Genomic DNA, 15996 nt, shown 5'->3' with positions numbered 1-15996 from the left:
AATGTTTGGCACCGCCACCCGATTCAACCGTCCAAATAGTACACCCGCACACAAAAACAAAAAACAGCTAACAAAAGCTAACAAAGTGGTCCCCGTGTTCCAACCTGTCCTCCGCTCAGCCTGGCACGCGTCCACACGCGGCCGTCGGGAAACTTGGCACGGGGAAACATCTTTACTGACAGCACCACTGTTCTCGGATTAGATTCACTCTGTGGACTTTAACCCCCCACGGAGTATGAAGGCTCCAGATTCGTGATCGATGTATCCGAGATCTGAGGAGGCTTGTTTTGCTGATTTCGAGGGCAGCTAATTAGACAAAATCAGCCTCGTTCTCAGATCTCCTTCTCTGTGTTGCTGGTCTTAACGTTAATCGCTTGAAGCTGTGTAGGGAAAACAGGCCTCCTGTTTATGATGGTTCTTTAGCTCACAGATTAGTGCCAATTTGATGTTCCTTAATCCTTGCTGGGTATGCTTCCATGCAAACATTAAGAAGGAGGAAAAAAAAAAATTATATATATATATATATATATATATATATATATATATATATATATATATATATATATATATATATATATATATATATATATTGCCAAGCCTGCAGGCATAGAGATGTTCAAGCCACCTGTATGACAAAATATTTTTCATGTCTTGAAGTGGAAGATATTGAGTGGCCTGCTAAAGAGCTCTGATCTCAACCCTAATAAACACCTTTGGGATGAATTGAAACATTGACTGCACCCAAGGCTTCCTCGATTTACCTACATCAGTACCTAACTTTACTTACTTTACTTTAACACCCTTGTGGCTGAACGAGCCCAAATCTTCACAAGCACACTACAAAATCTAGTGGAACATCTTCCCAGCAGGGCGAATCAGAAAATTAGAAAAGCAACTGGGGACTAAATGTGGAATGGCATGTACAAAAATCACATCCAGGAAAACACGACATACAACAAAATGACAAAAAATACACCTTACCACCACACAAGCTAACAATTGCTAAGAATGTGTTTATCGTTCATCATTTGTTCATCTTTGGAATTTCTCATCACTTAAGAAAATTGGAGCCAGAATTTCCCAATGAAATCAGTATAAACTTTCTTTCGGCTTTTCCCATTAGGGGTCGCCACAGCGGATCATCCGTATTCACGATCCGCATGTTCGATTTGGTCCATGTTTTTACGCTGGATGCCCTTCCTAACGCAACCCTCCCCATTTATCCGGGCTTGGGACCGGCACTTAGAGTGCACTGGCTTGTGCAACCCTAATAGCTGGGGTTGGTTCCCTGACCAGGATCGAACCCGGGCCACGGCGGTGAGAGCGCCGCATCCTAGTATACTTGAACCTAAATCTAACGCAGAACATTTCTGGAAAAATAGAGGCTCTTTAATTAACACCCATAGATTTGGGTAATAGGTGGCACGATCAGGTGTCCACATACTTTTGGCCACACCGTGTTCATACATGCATGACATTATTTACTGATCATGAATATTTATTTGAATCTCTCAGCATATTGTGTGTTTCTTTTTTAGCACTATACACATTTTTTTCTCCCACATCCGATAAGTTGTAAAACAAGAATTTTTATGTGTTTCTGCAAATACAAAAAAAAAAAGAAAGAAAGAAAAAACCACACACACCATACACGCTGCTAATTAAGCAAATGGAAGTGAATGGAACTGAAACAAGCTGCCATGTTCTCTGATTTTTATGTGAGCATATGGGTCTGGGGAAAAAAAAAACCCCAATAAAACAAAAGCAAAACAAGCATTTTAAAGTAAGCAAGCAAATAAATGATTATAAATATTGAAAAAAATGAGAGGAAGTAGGAAAGGAAGGAAGAAAAACAATGAACGAAGGATTAATGGGACAGACTGGGACAGAGAAAGTAGAAGAGAAAAGAAAGACAGGCTGAGAAGGAAGGAAGGAAGGAAGGAAGGAAGGAAGGAAGGAAGGAAGGAAGGAAGGAAGGAAGGAAGGAAGGAAGGAAGGAAGGAAGGAAGGAAGGAAGGAAGGAAGGAAGGAAGGAAGGAAGGAAGGAAGGAAGGAAGGAAGGAAGGAAGGAAGGAAGGAAGGAAGGATTAAATCAAAAGAAAGGAGATGAAGAGTGATAAAGAGATGAACAAAATATGACATTGAGATTATTTTGATCAACTGAGCACCTTTTTACTAACAGCTTTACACCTACACATTTATGCAAAGTGCAGTCAGGTACTGATGCAGGTGAGGTGAGGATATGGTCAAAAGTTTGCGGACACCTGACCATAAGATTGGTATCTGCTTTTTTCAACATCCCATTCCATCAACAGTCCCATTTGCTATTATAATTTCCTTCACACTTCTGGGAAGATGTTCCACTAGAATTTGGAGTGTGTCTGGAGATTTCTGCTCATTCAGCAACAAAGGTATTAAGGTGAGGTGGGGGAGCCTCGGCGTTCCATTTCATGCCAATGAATTTCAATATGGTTGGAGCAGCGCTCTATAACAGGAGATCTTCCACTCCAACACATGTAAAGCATATCTACATGGAACATAGAACATTCTTGGGTCTCCTAGTTCAAGTAATTATACCGCATTCAAAGGCATCCTATACAATTGTACTGTAAAATTGTAACTGTACTGACATTGTACTGTCAATATCTGCCATACGCATCCATCTAGATTCATGTATATACAGTATATATTTTTTCTATAGTTTATACTTTTTTATTTATCTACTTATCTTTACTTTTTTATCCTTATATTCTATTCCTTTTTTCATGCTTAAATGTCGGACGGTCGTATAAAGCATTTTACTGCATGTCGTACTTGAATTGTGTGCACACATATAGCTGAAAAAGTATAGAGTATCAAGGAGTTTTTGGATACCAAAGACTAGATTTTATTATTATTAATGATTTTAAGTGAATTATGTTATAGCAGTAATAGTAATAAATTATTTAATGTGATTTGGCAATACGATGCTTTGATCTACTCAGTCCTGGTCTTCGTACTAACCTTCTTACATTTTTGTAATTCATATTATGAAGGCAAACGTTCAAAGCCAGGGTTCAAACCATGCCGAGCTTGAGCATGAAAAGATCTGCCAAATTTCTCATCCTGCCCCAAGCTGATCCTGAGGCTTTCATTTTTCTTTATGTGTTAGACACGAGTAAGACACAGACATGCACAGAGGCCTGAAACAGCGAAGCTGCCAGGTCTCAAATCTGCTGTTAAATAGACGACGCTGTTTCATCCGGCCTCCTCGCTTTCCCTTCACTTCCCACCTTTACTGTACTTCGTTCTGCTCTCGTTTTGCTTCTTCTTTTTCTTTTGTGGAATATGCTTTTGATTTTTGGGCTTCCTCATTCATGGGTCAGTTCTCTCTTAAAATTCAAAACTCTCTCTCTCTTGGTCTCTGTGTTTGTGTGTGTGTGTATATATATATATATATATATATATATATATATATATATATATATATATATATATATATATATATATATCTCGTTCTCTCTCTCAGTCAGTCATTTGCTCTTCTCCTCTTACATATCTATTTTTTTCGGTCTCTCTCATGCATCAACCCAAGCGTGTGCAGTTAATTACACTGCTTGCTAATGAGTGGATAAATCGAATTGCTCTATCTCTCTCTCTCTTGCTCTGCTTCCTCTTTAAATGAGATCCCCTGTCCCTTGGAAGCAAACGCAAAGTGTTCATTTTTTCCCCCCAGATCTATTTTCCTCACTCATCACTCAGCTTTCTTGATGTGTGTGTGTGTGTGTGTGTGTGTGTGTGTGTGTGTGTGTGTGTGTGTGTGTGTGTTGCTGCTCTGTGGCTGTGCGGGGATAAATCCTGATTGTCGGAAGGGCAGATCACTGGTGCTGCTAGTTCAGGAGGATTGGCTCGTTAATTGGAGCTCTGAGCTGCTTCTCCCTTGGGATGAGCACAGGAGAGTTTTGTGTATCTGTGTATGAGTGTGTGTGTGTGTGTGTGTGTGTGTGTGTGTGTGTGTGTGTGTGTGTGTGTGTAAGAGAGAGAGAGAGATGCTATTCCTGACACTAGTTAAGCACAAGCAAAGAAAGAGCTGTTAGACGGATGAAAGAGGATCATGCTGCTGAAAGGCCCGAGGCCCAGGCTCCTCGCGCGACTCCAGAGGCAATCCTCGAGACATATCCGCGGCTTCGAATTCATTTCGCGGCGCAACCGAAATAAACAAATTAAATAATAAAAATTTGGACTAATGATGTGACGAAAACATGGGGCGCACACTTGCTGTTCCATATGGCGTCTTATGAACGATCTCATAATAAACAGGTGCCTCAACTAATGAATGAATGGAGGAAACAGAAACAATGCTTCAGGTGTGTGGGTGATAAGGTAAAAAAAACATTTGCACAAAATTTGTTTTAAATACCTCATTATCATTATCTAGTTTATTTTCTTATATCCTCTCTTGTTTTATATTTTATATAGTCCCTTTATCGAATGCACGTATTTCTGAGCGGCCAATCAGGTTTACAGTTGTATTCTGCTATATAACTATGTTTGTGACAAATAAAAATCTCGAATTGAATCTTGAAAAAAATTGCCTCTAAGTTGATCCCTAATGCGAGCCAGGGGCAAAGAAATCTTTGTGAGAAAGTATGAGGAAGAAACCTTGAGAGAAACCAGACTCAAAATGGAACCTAATCCTCATCTGGGTGACACCGAATGTCCATTCATTATAGTTCCATGGATACTCGAGTGTAAAACTGTTTGACGTTGATTGCAGCCCGAAGCCACTGTAGAAAATTGTTTACTATTAATACCTAATATGGACTATTAATTACAGGCCAAATCCATCTCCATGTTTCTTGAGTTTAACCACAGTAACCTCATGGATCTATGAGTGTACATGTGGAACCATCCTTAGCTGCACGGAGTGATCTCCAATAGAAAATAACTTTATTCAGAAGTAGGGCGTCAGGATAAATCAAGCAGGTCTGGAAAGAAGAAAAACGATAGGAACGCTGGTACCTCAAGAGCATGTTTGACTCGAGATAGATAGATAGATAGATAGATAGATAGATAGATAGATAGATAGATAGATAGATAGATAGATAGATAGATAGATAGATAGATAGATAGATAGATAGAGCTTAGTGAACGCATGAGAATTGTGGGGTACGACAGCATCCACACATCCTAGTTCACCAAACCACTCAACAACCATGATCCCACCAGATCTACTCCTTTACCTAAGAGAAACCTTCTCCAATCCTATATTTCTAACATATTTCTCTCAGAACTTCCTTAATATGCACAACATAGAAAAAAAATGCTTTTATTTATAGGGCAGTCTGTTTCATGAAGCCTACGCAAACGACAGAGCAGCGGATCTCTGCTGAGGTCTCGGAAAAGGTCAGCTTAAATTTTTCGGGCATGTTTTTGTTTAGTTGGTTGTTTGTATTTAATAAAATCTTCCTTAAATAAAATTATAATGAAATGCTGCTCTAAAAGGATACAGATATTGGCTGCCAGCTTTGAGTTTTCTAATAAATCGCTAGTATTTCAGGATTAGAAAGAACCCCAATGTAAAAAATACAACCAAACCGACTTATAATTTGTCGGTTATATGAAATAGATTAATATTATTGTCATTTTTTTACTGTTTTGAATGATACATTGCTAGCCTACTCAGTACACATTAAGTACAAAGCTTTCCAGAAAGTTCCACAGGGCCTTTGATTGATTATATAATTAATCGACAAATGTTTGTGGACACCTGAGCATTAGATCTTAGTATCTTCTGAACAACCCATTCCACATGCAGTACCCGTTTGTTTTTAGAAAGACCTTCACTTTTCTGGGAAGATGTTTCAGTAGATTTTGGCATGTGCTTCTGGAGATGACTGAGATTTCATTCAGCCACTAGGGCTTTATGAAAGTCAGGTACTGATGTAGGTGATGTAAGGAGTCCTTGGTTGCAGTTCCAATTTCATCCCAAAGGTGTTCAATAGGGTTGAAATCAGAGCTTTATAGCAATAAATCTTCCACTCTAACATATGTAATGCATATCTACATGGAGCTGGTATTGTGCACATGGGATGGTTATGTTATGCTGAAACAGGCTTAGATCTCCCAGTTCAAGTAAAGGGACAATTTAATTCTGTAGCATCCAAGCACATTGTCTACGATTGGTCTACATTATGATCAAGAAACGGTAAGGTTATTAACACATAACGACCGCCTTTGAGATATTTATATATACACCAGGGATTAGCTAAGATCACTTTAATTGACAGATCTTCAGCTGTAGCTTTAAACATCAATACAAATATGTACACTGTTTTACCACAATCTGCAGGACACCTTGAAGTTGATTCTATTTATGTCTTTATCGCTTCAAAAGCATGAATGCCAACTGCTTTTTCTCTTTTGAAGCTACAAATAGGAAGAAAATTCGGAATCACTTCTGTGCACAGGATGTGTGAGAGAGATCATCGGGGTGTGGGAGACAAGAGATGAGAGGCGGGTTTCTAATTGTATGCAAGCTCTCGTTTTGCAGAGTGGCACCGATAAAAACGGGGTGCACAGAGCTTAAATCCTCAACAGCATGAAATAATCATTGCCTTTAGGGATTGCTGTGTGGAAGAAGCTAGGATTGTACTCGTGTTGAGTTTGAGGAATAGCCAGAAAAGATAGAACGGAGGCAAGAAATAGAGGCAGGTTGCAAAAAAATACAAAAAAACTGCTGCGAATATTCAGGAAGCTAAATTATCTGCTCGGCATGTCGTGAGTTATAAATCAGATTCAGGTTTTAGGGGGGGGGGGGGGGGGGACATTTATATCTGAGGTTTTTTTTGGGAACTAAAAAAGAATGTTATAGGAAATTTTTTGGGAACTAGGAAACCTACCTTTCTGAGAATGTTGAAAGGATGTTTTTCTTCTTCTTTTTTTTTTTTTTTTTTTTAACCAAAGCCAAACTTTAACATTCTGGGAACTAAGGGTGAAGTTCCTCCTTGAATAACTTTGTATTTTCGTCATAGTGCTCTACAAGGAAATGTTAAATCTGGATTAGTTTAGCATATGAGGAGGTGGAGTAATCTAACGATTAACCTTTTTTTTTTTTTTTTAATCTCCGGGTAAAATTTTGGGTCCTGTCTAATTCTGGCACATTATACACTAGACATTTTTGCACATAGGGAGGTCATGGTAAGTTCTTTAATATTTGGTAAAAAATAAATGTCAATCAAAATTAATCAGTATACTTATTTACCCAACAATTATCCTATAGGATGATGGTATTTTTGTAAATAATAAAGAATTTATATGTAAAGAAATAATCCAGAAAACATCCATTTGAAATGCTGATAGCGATCTATTTTTGGAATTTCTCTACTATATTGACAAATTTATTGGGACGCCTGGCTGACAAATTGTATAGGAAGTCTTTGGATGCACTTGCATAAAATTTTTTCCTTCACTTGAATTAGCTCCATGAATATACGCTATACATGGGCTGGATTGAAAGATCTCCTTTGCTATTCTCTGACCCCAATCCAATTAAACACCTTTGGCATGAATTGGAATGAAGCCTACACCCCAGACCTCTTCACCCTACATCAGTACCTGACTTTACTAACACCCTTGTGGTTGAAGAAGCACAAATCTCCACAGAAATCTAGTAGAACATCTTCCCAGAAGAGTGGAGGTTAATTATAAAAGCAAATGATGTGGAATGGGATGTTCAAAAAGCACATAGAATTCTATAGTCAGGTGTCTGCAATAGTCCATAGTAGTATATAAGTAATATAGAAAAAGGAATAAAGCCTTTGGCCAGAGACATGTATTGGTCATGTGACCTACCTGAGACTATGGCGCAATAAAGCCAAAACGACCAGATTTGGATCTAGTATTGTGGTTTATGTAGTATGCAAATAATCCTAATTGTTAAACATCCTCCATAGGTTTGGAAATAATATCCTGTCAGTTCAGAAAGAAGCTGCAATAAAAACAGGTCTCGATTCCCCTGTGACCTAAACTTGAACCCCAGACTACAAGAACCTACTTGCCTCAAAGGCAATGTCTACTTGCCAAACCGCTTCCTTCTCCCCTGTAGTTTCTCTTTATCTGTCCAATCTGACCTGATTACATTGGGCCTGATGATACATGAGCACTTGTGCCACACAAATGGGGCAACACTCCAGAACAGAACAGAGAACAGGTGAACACGGTCAGGTAACAAACCAGTAAGGAGTGGACCGTACTGAAGAGTATGGCAAAATATTATTCTGGCCTAAATTTTTATTACCTAAATTTTTTTTTGTATTCTTATTGTGTGACAAATCGAAAATATACTGTATTTAAAATAATTTGTGTATTATAATGGTATGGCATTTTGACCTGATTTCTCCACGCTTTCAGAATAAAGAGTTTGTTTAAAGTTCAGTGCTTCGAGGCAAAGACCCTTTGTACTAGATTTAAGAGTGTAGTATACAGGAATGCGATAGCAGTTTATGGCCTATTTTTTATGGATTTATGGCTCCAGTCTGTCAGCATTGTATGCACAAAGAATGCAGTGTAGTCCTTTGTGTTGAGGGAGAAATTGGAACACGGACTAGACCACATGGTTTTGTTTGTATTCCGTCTTTATTTCAGCCAATTGACAACAAAAAGTTTTGCTGTAATTAGGCAAGACAATGAGGTGTTTTGCTTGTCGAGGAAAAGTAGAACAGTTTGTGTGAGTGTGTGTGTGTGTGTGTGTGTGTGTGTGTGTGTGTGTTTGTTTGCGGCTGTGTGTGCATTCTCTGTCTGCGCTTCAGCTCCCTTGGAGGCCTGTGATAGGCTCGGCAGCAAGGCAGGATGGCAGGATGGCGAGTCGATGAAGCAGATATAACCTAAACCGATCTTCCGCCTTGCATCCCTCGTCCCCCGTGCGCGTCTGGTCAATACGTTCTAACATGAACACATCCATGTCCACTTACCCGCAAATAAGAACTGCACTCCTATCAGATGGGGGTCAATACGGCTACATCCTTTGCACCTTTGTTGTGGGAAGCCTCCAAGCCAAATTCGCACTTTTTGGTGTCCTAACAAAAACCTGCAGAAACGTCTCTCGCGTTATTTACAGACTACTCCTCGAACATTACGAAAAGTGCTGAGCATGTCTTGCAGTCTTTACACCTTTTAAGAGCTGCCTTCGAATCTTTACACTAAGACAACCTTTTTGATCAGAGTTCAAGGTGTTGTTGGACTTTTCTTCCCCAGCGGCTACTCAAAACACGAGTGAAGAGCAAGGCAAAGAGATGGGATCAAGAAGGTGAGCAGGGGATGAGTGCTTGAGGGCATGATGGAAGGCAAGGACCGAAGGAGGTTTCACTTGAGATTTTTCGCTTGATATGTACTAGTTTACTATTTTAAAACATGAGTGGATATGTTAAAGCCTTCAAGACAAAAACGACACCTGACCTAGAAAGTGATCATAGTGGAATGAGATTTTTATTTTATTTTTTTTATGTAAAACTCTTCACCCTTTCAACAACTTCATAAACCGAGTGCACATGTTTGCTGGCTACTTTTGCCAAGTTCTAAATGAATTCTGTTTGTGTGGGTGTGAATATACAGTAGACTCCCTGTGCTGGAGGGTTAATGAAACTTTCAGATTAGAAAACACACACGAACAGGCAGTAAGTCAAACGCAGTTAATCTGCTCAGGCCAGAGGCTAAAAAAAACACAGCTAGGTTCAAACACAGGGGTAAAGTCAACACAACACATTAACAAGTCTGCACAATGTGGCATTGTACAGACACTGATACGCACGGACGAATTGGAAATTAACAAACGAGTCAATCGTTCGGTTTGGATGTGGGTCTTATCGGTTCAGCAAGCCACTGTTACCCAGAGCCATTATGTAAAGATAACGTAGCACTCTGGAGAAGTTTTATATCTGCGCATAAAACATAATCCCAATTACGAGTACAGGATGCAAATATATAATAAACATGATGTCGACTGCAAGTCATTTTCGACCTTTGCAGCTCATGAAGGATAGCAACAGCTCTTTTGTAGTCATTTCAGATGGAATTTTTTATAATAAACACTATTTCTTTAATCACACTCATCATAAACTGTCATTTGTGAGCAAAATCTGTAAACCCCCTGAATAGGGTGTTCTGTTCATTATTTAATCCTCTGTACACAAATGTGTAATATTGTGGCATAGCAAACAACTTAATTCTTGTACATAATACTTTTTTCATTCATTTAAAATCATTTCCGTGAAAGGAATTGAACGATTCTAATCATTGGGACAAATCAAAATTACGATCCAAAGCATGTATTAAGCCCTAAACCCATTTGTGACAAAAATTGCAAATAAACCATTGCTGGTGTGAAGGTGTCATGGTGTGGACTCTTTTTTTAAAATACACCATTTTTTTTTACTTTTCCAGTCACATGATTCTTCCCCAAACTCTTACTTCAAAGTTGTATGCATACAATTGGAAAGAATTGAGGACATGAAATATTCCCTTCACTTAAGGTAGAAGACTGAAACCTGTTCCAGCATGATAATGCCCCTGTGCACAAAGCCCACTCCATGTAGGTATGCTTTACATGGGTTCGGTTGGAAGATCTCCTGCTATAGAGCTTTGATCTCAACCCTACTGAATTGGAATGCTGAGTGCACCCCAGACCTCCTCACCTTACCTACATTAGAACCCGACTTTACTAATACCCTTGTGGCTGAATGAGCAGAAATCTCCACAAGCACACTCCAAAATCTAGAGCACCATCTTCCCAGAAGAGTGGAGGATATTGTATCAGCAAATAGGGGGTATGGAATGTTCAGAAAGTACTAAGATTGAATAGTCAGTTTTTAGCAAATGGGAACTAAGGTAAGGGAACTTTTGTTTAACTTGCCTTACACTTACAGTATATACCCAAACAGAAAACATGGGTCATTACTGTAAAGAATATAAACCCCAGTATCAAGTGGACTTTTTAAACCTCATCTGGATTTCTTACAAAAGCTATAATATGAAATATATTGACAGTTGAGGCAAAAACAGGAAGGTGTAAATTGGATTTGTGGTGAACAGCCACCGAATTGCTTGTGGAGCAAAGGATATGTCTCTCTTGTCAAACATATGAGGAGGAACACGCTCAATGTTTCAAGATGACAACTGGAAAATAGGTTTGTGTATTTTTGTGTATACTTCTGTTTGCATTTTTCTGTAGAGTAGTAATGGATCAAAAGAAAGCGGTCTGCCTGCAGCTGCTTGTGCGCACTATTGGTTCTTGAATGCAGCAATGCATGGAAATGATGCTGTGTTGATTGTAATTTGTGCATTTGTGCACTTGCTTGAGGTTTGTTCCTACTAAGTACTAATAACTTATACAATGTACTTGATATTGTCCCCACATGCTTAATGGTGTCACTGCTGCTTTGGTGTTCAGAGTGTATTATACATAATAAAGTGTTTGAAATGTAGTATCTTGCAAAGTTAGCATTTCTTTTAGTGAAATTCATTTGTGCAAATAAAAATTTGGCCAAAAAATGTATTGTGCTCCAATTATTTAAAGAACCTGGATACAACAAGGTGTATATAATGACAAACTGTGGTTCTGGTTTACTGAAGCCACGGCATGATAAAAGCCTCTGCGGAAATACATTGATACAACAGATTAACTATATTCAGATTCGACAGTGAACAGGTGTACACAGTCAGGTAACAAACCAGAATAATACATAATCAAACTTTTATATAAAAGACAATATAGAATTGTCAGGATTCTGACACAAACTACGTTTCCCTTCAGCCACTGTACATCATGGGGGCATGTCTTTTTGTGCACCTGAATATAGACTAGTGTTCGCTGTATCTCTTGTCTCTTGTTTTTCTCGCCATGGCTTTTGTTTTTCCACAGTTCAGGATTTGCTCTGTCTTTCTTTGTTTATTTTGTGTTACGTTCCATTGTGTTAATCCTGGCTCAGACTGAATGAAACCAAAGTATGATAAGACCCTGTGGAACTATATAAATAGACAAACTATAATCAGAAGAAACACAGTACAGGTGAACACATACAGGTAACAAGCAGTCTCTCGGCCCTCTGTGCCAGAAAAGATATGTACTGATGTAAAACTTTCACATCTGCACATGTCTACGTGTTTTTTTTACCTGAATATGTTCACCTTTTCTGTGTTAATTTAGAGTTTCTGGCTTATAAATAACCTGTTCTTTGTATGAATGTACCCTGTTGTGTTATTGTTGCCTCAATTGTATGGCAGAAGTAGTCATGTACGATCAGGCACAGTATAATAAGGTCAGATTTTGCAGTTAAAGATGAGCTACAGAGGAAACGGAAGTGACTTGAGTGGTTAAGCTCAGTGGTTAAGATGTTGGACTTCTGATCAGAAGATCTTGGATTCAAAGCCCAGCACCGACAAACTGCCACTGCTGGTCACTTAAGCAAAGCCCTTAAACCTCAATTGCTCAGATGTATAACTAAGATAATTGCAAGTTGCCAACGGTGAGTTGTCTATGCATAGTATCAGTAGAAAATAAGATCACATTTAAAAACACACACAGAAAAACCAGCAAGTCTAAGATTCTGGGAACAACCAACCTAACTCAAGTCCACAGCAGGAATCAGGAAAGGATTAAATAAGGATAATCCATGTTCAGTAACTACTGTATGCTCCAAACCAGAAGTTTTTACAGTGAGGAAACCCAGAAACAATGTTATGCAGAAATACATTGACACAAACAGTGTAGACAAATTATATTCAGAGTTAACAAAAAACAGGTGAACACATTAAGGTAACAAGGATTACCAATAATCACAAACTTAAAAAGAAAAAAAAAATTATAGAATGAGGAAATTCTGGCTTTCTTCTTCTTCGTGAAATATCGCTTATTGAACTGACATACACTACTACCTATTAAAAAACCTTTTCTTCAATTAGTTTTTAATAAAACACTAATATAAGAACTGTGAGTATTAGATGATGGTCAATACTAATCCGATCCAGACGTCCTCACAGCAGCTGGATTCTCTGCAGGATTTGGTTAGAGTTCTGCAAAACATCACCCATGACTGGTCTATGCTCACTTGCTCACATTCAACATTACACACGTTTGTTTCATTAAAATACATAAACGGATTGGGAACGGGAGATGAGGCAAACTGGATCCAACATCCCGGATCTTGGACGTATGAGAGGCAACGGCACTGCTCATCAAATCCCTGATTTTTATAACTGCTAAAGAATCATGGATTTTTATTCTTTTATTTTTGGATAAATAATAAATTGATTTCTTATGCTGTGTATTGTAGTCTGGTCATAGTCATAGTATGCCTGGATCTTAGTAGGGGGTTTGTGTCTGCAGCCTTTAGCACTGAAAGCACACTGAGAAGCTGTTCAAGTGAAATGGAGAGATGGTGCGAGAAAAGAGGAATGGAGAGACACTGTGTGTGTGTGTGTGTGTGTGAGAGAGAGAGAGAGAGAGAGAGAGAGAGAGAGAGAGAGAGAAAGAGAGAGAGAGAGAGAGAGAGACATGGTGTGAGAGATAGATGGGGTGAGAGAAAAATGGAGAAGTGGTATGTAAGAGAGATGGACAAAAAATGATGGTGTGAGAGAAAGAGGGACATGGAGATGGTAAGAGTGGGAGATGAAGAGATGGTATATTGTGAGAAAAAGGGACCTAAATGGTGTAAGAGAAGAAAGGGATAGACAGAAAGTGTGAAATAGAGGGACAAAGAAATGGTGCAAAAGAGAGAGCAACAAAGAGATTGTGTGAGAGAGAGGAACAGTGATGCCGTGAGAGAAAGAGGGACCGAGAGATGATGTGAAAGAGAGAGACAGAGAGATGGTGTGAGAGAGAGAAAAAGATAGCAAGACGGAGAAGGCATCAGAGAAAGAAAAACAGGAAGATGTTGTGAGAGAAAGAGGGACAGTCAGATGGCATAAGAGAGAGAAAAACAGAGAGATGGCGTGAGAGAGCGATGGAGAGATGGTGTGAAAGAGAGAGAGGAACAAAGAAAGGCAGAGAAAAGGCGTGAGAGAAAGAAAGACATACAGTAGAAATGATTTGAGAGAAAAAAAAAAAGGGAGACGGTGTGGGAGAGCGGCAAAAAGATGGTGTGAAAGAGAGAGAGGAACAGAGAGATGGTGTATGAGAGCGACGGAGAGATGGTGTGAAAGAGAGAGAGAAACAGGGAGATGGTGTACGAGAGCGACGGAAAGATGGTGTGAAAGAGAGAGAGAGAGGAACAAAGAGATTGTGTGAGACAAAGAAAGGCAGAGAGATAGCGTGAGAGAAAGAAAGACATACAGTAGAGATGGTTTAAAAGAAAGAAAGACAGTAAGATGGTGTGAGAGAAAGAAATGCAGAAAGATAGTGTGAGAGAGAAAGAAAGACAGGGAGATGGCGTGAGAGAGAAATGCAGAGGCTGAGAGACCAAAGCACCAGTGTCTGTGCATATCTGCAGCTCATTCTCATGTCATGAACCATATCCTTTATTACTGCCTCATGAACATTGTGCTGCATTTGCACTTTTTAAAAATGAAATCAGAGAAATTATGTCATCCTGCAGTCTGCAGTGTGGACATAAACCCCAGGACATGCCTAATGCCATGGTGGAGTCTAAAGGAAGGAAAAAGGCCTGAAGTCTCTCTCTCACACACACACACACACACACACACACACACACACACACACACACACACACACACACACACACACACAATTCATATGAAGGCCTGGGGCACAGTGGGCAGAGTGTACTGTGGTGCCCGGGAAGAGCGTCAGCGGCGGCAGCCAATCGATTAAAGCCTAATTGAAGAGCGGCGTGACCGCGGGACAAATCGACTCGATCAAATTTGCCGGGAGAATAACGGCTGTTAGTCGCATCCACACGCCCAGGGCTGTGCAACAAATCCTGCGATTTATTCGGGAACAGCGGTAGAGAAGGAGATCGAGAGATGTGTTGGTGGAAAAAGAGAGACTTATGGGATTAGATACAGTCAGTATTAAATCTGTACATTTGCTTGGGTTAGGATCAAAGAACTGTTCCTTCGCACTTTCTTGTATTTGTGTGTGTGTGTGTGTGTGTGTGTGTGTGTGTGTGAGGGGGGGGGGGGGGGGGGTTTCCATCCGTTCGGTGCCATTGTTTATTGTGCATCGCAAATCCCCTTGTGGCCCGCACGCGTATTTCTGCCTCTCTTCGTCCCTGCTGCGAAAAAAAAAGAGGACGATAAACATAATTAGACAAATAATAGCTCAGTCCTCTCTATCAACTTACTCCACTCCTCCACCACCACCTCATCCCAGTCTTTTTTTTTTTTTTTTTTGCACGATTCCATCCATCTTTTGTTCCCTCGTTCCCCCCCTTTTGCACTTTAGCTTCTCGTTCTCATTCTCTCCCTCCACCTCTCCCTTGACACGCTGGCACAGGGAGCTCCGGAGTTGCCATTTGAATAATCGTGTTTGTCCTGCTTAATGGCGAGCTCCCTCTCAGGCCCTCGCCGCTTATCTTTCATAAACACTCTTGCTCTTCTTGCTACCCCCCCCCCCCCCTTTATTTTGTTGCCTTGCCACATCCATGATTCAGTTTGACCCCCCCCCCAAGCTCATGAAAAATCTAATGAAAACTATAAAGAAACATGACTTTTTGTTAAGCTTTTAAAGATGCTTAATCGTTACTGGAATGCATCCTCTTAGTATTTTTCTTTGCGGGAGGGGAACCATGAAGATGTCAGCATTTCCTGTTATAATAACCTTCACTCTTCTGGAAGAGATGGTCCAGTAGATTTTTGGAGATCTGTGCTCATTTGGTCTCAAGGATATTAGTAAGGTCCGGTACTGATGTAAGTGAGGTTTGTATTCAAAAGGGTTAAACTTTATAGCAGGAAATCTTCAACCAATGTGAACTATATGTTATTATTATTATTATTATTATTATTATTAATAGTAGTAGTAGTATTTGTGTACAGTATCACAGATTAGTATCACTAATCACAGTA

General features: G+C 39.6%; 1 protein-coding gene and 1 long non-coding RNA gene across 3 annotated transcripts in view; both read left to right on the top strand.

The window, feature by feature from the left end:
* cadm4 (cell adhesion molecule 4) overlaps positions 1-15996 on the top strand; it is a 206298-nt gene that overhangs the window by 45117 nt on the left and 145185 nt on the right. The gene's annotated exons all lie outside the window — the stretch shown is intronic.
* LOC310725835 lies at positions 10304-14317 on the top strand. The gene is made up of 2 exons (XR_014533526.1): positions 10304-13684; positions 13813-14317. It is a non-coding gene; the product is annotated as an uncharacterized lncRNA (long non-coding RNA).

Source organism: Silurus aristotelis (assembly GCF_946808225.1).
Source record: "Silurus aristotelis genome assembly, chromosome: 1".
NCBI classification, from domain to species: Eukaryota; Metazoa; Chordata; class Actinopteri; order Siluriformes; family Siluridae; genus Silurus; species Silurus aristotelis.
This window is presented reverse-complemented; position numbering and strand designations above follow the sequence as displayed.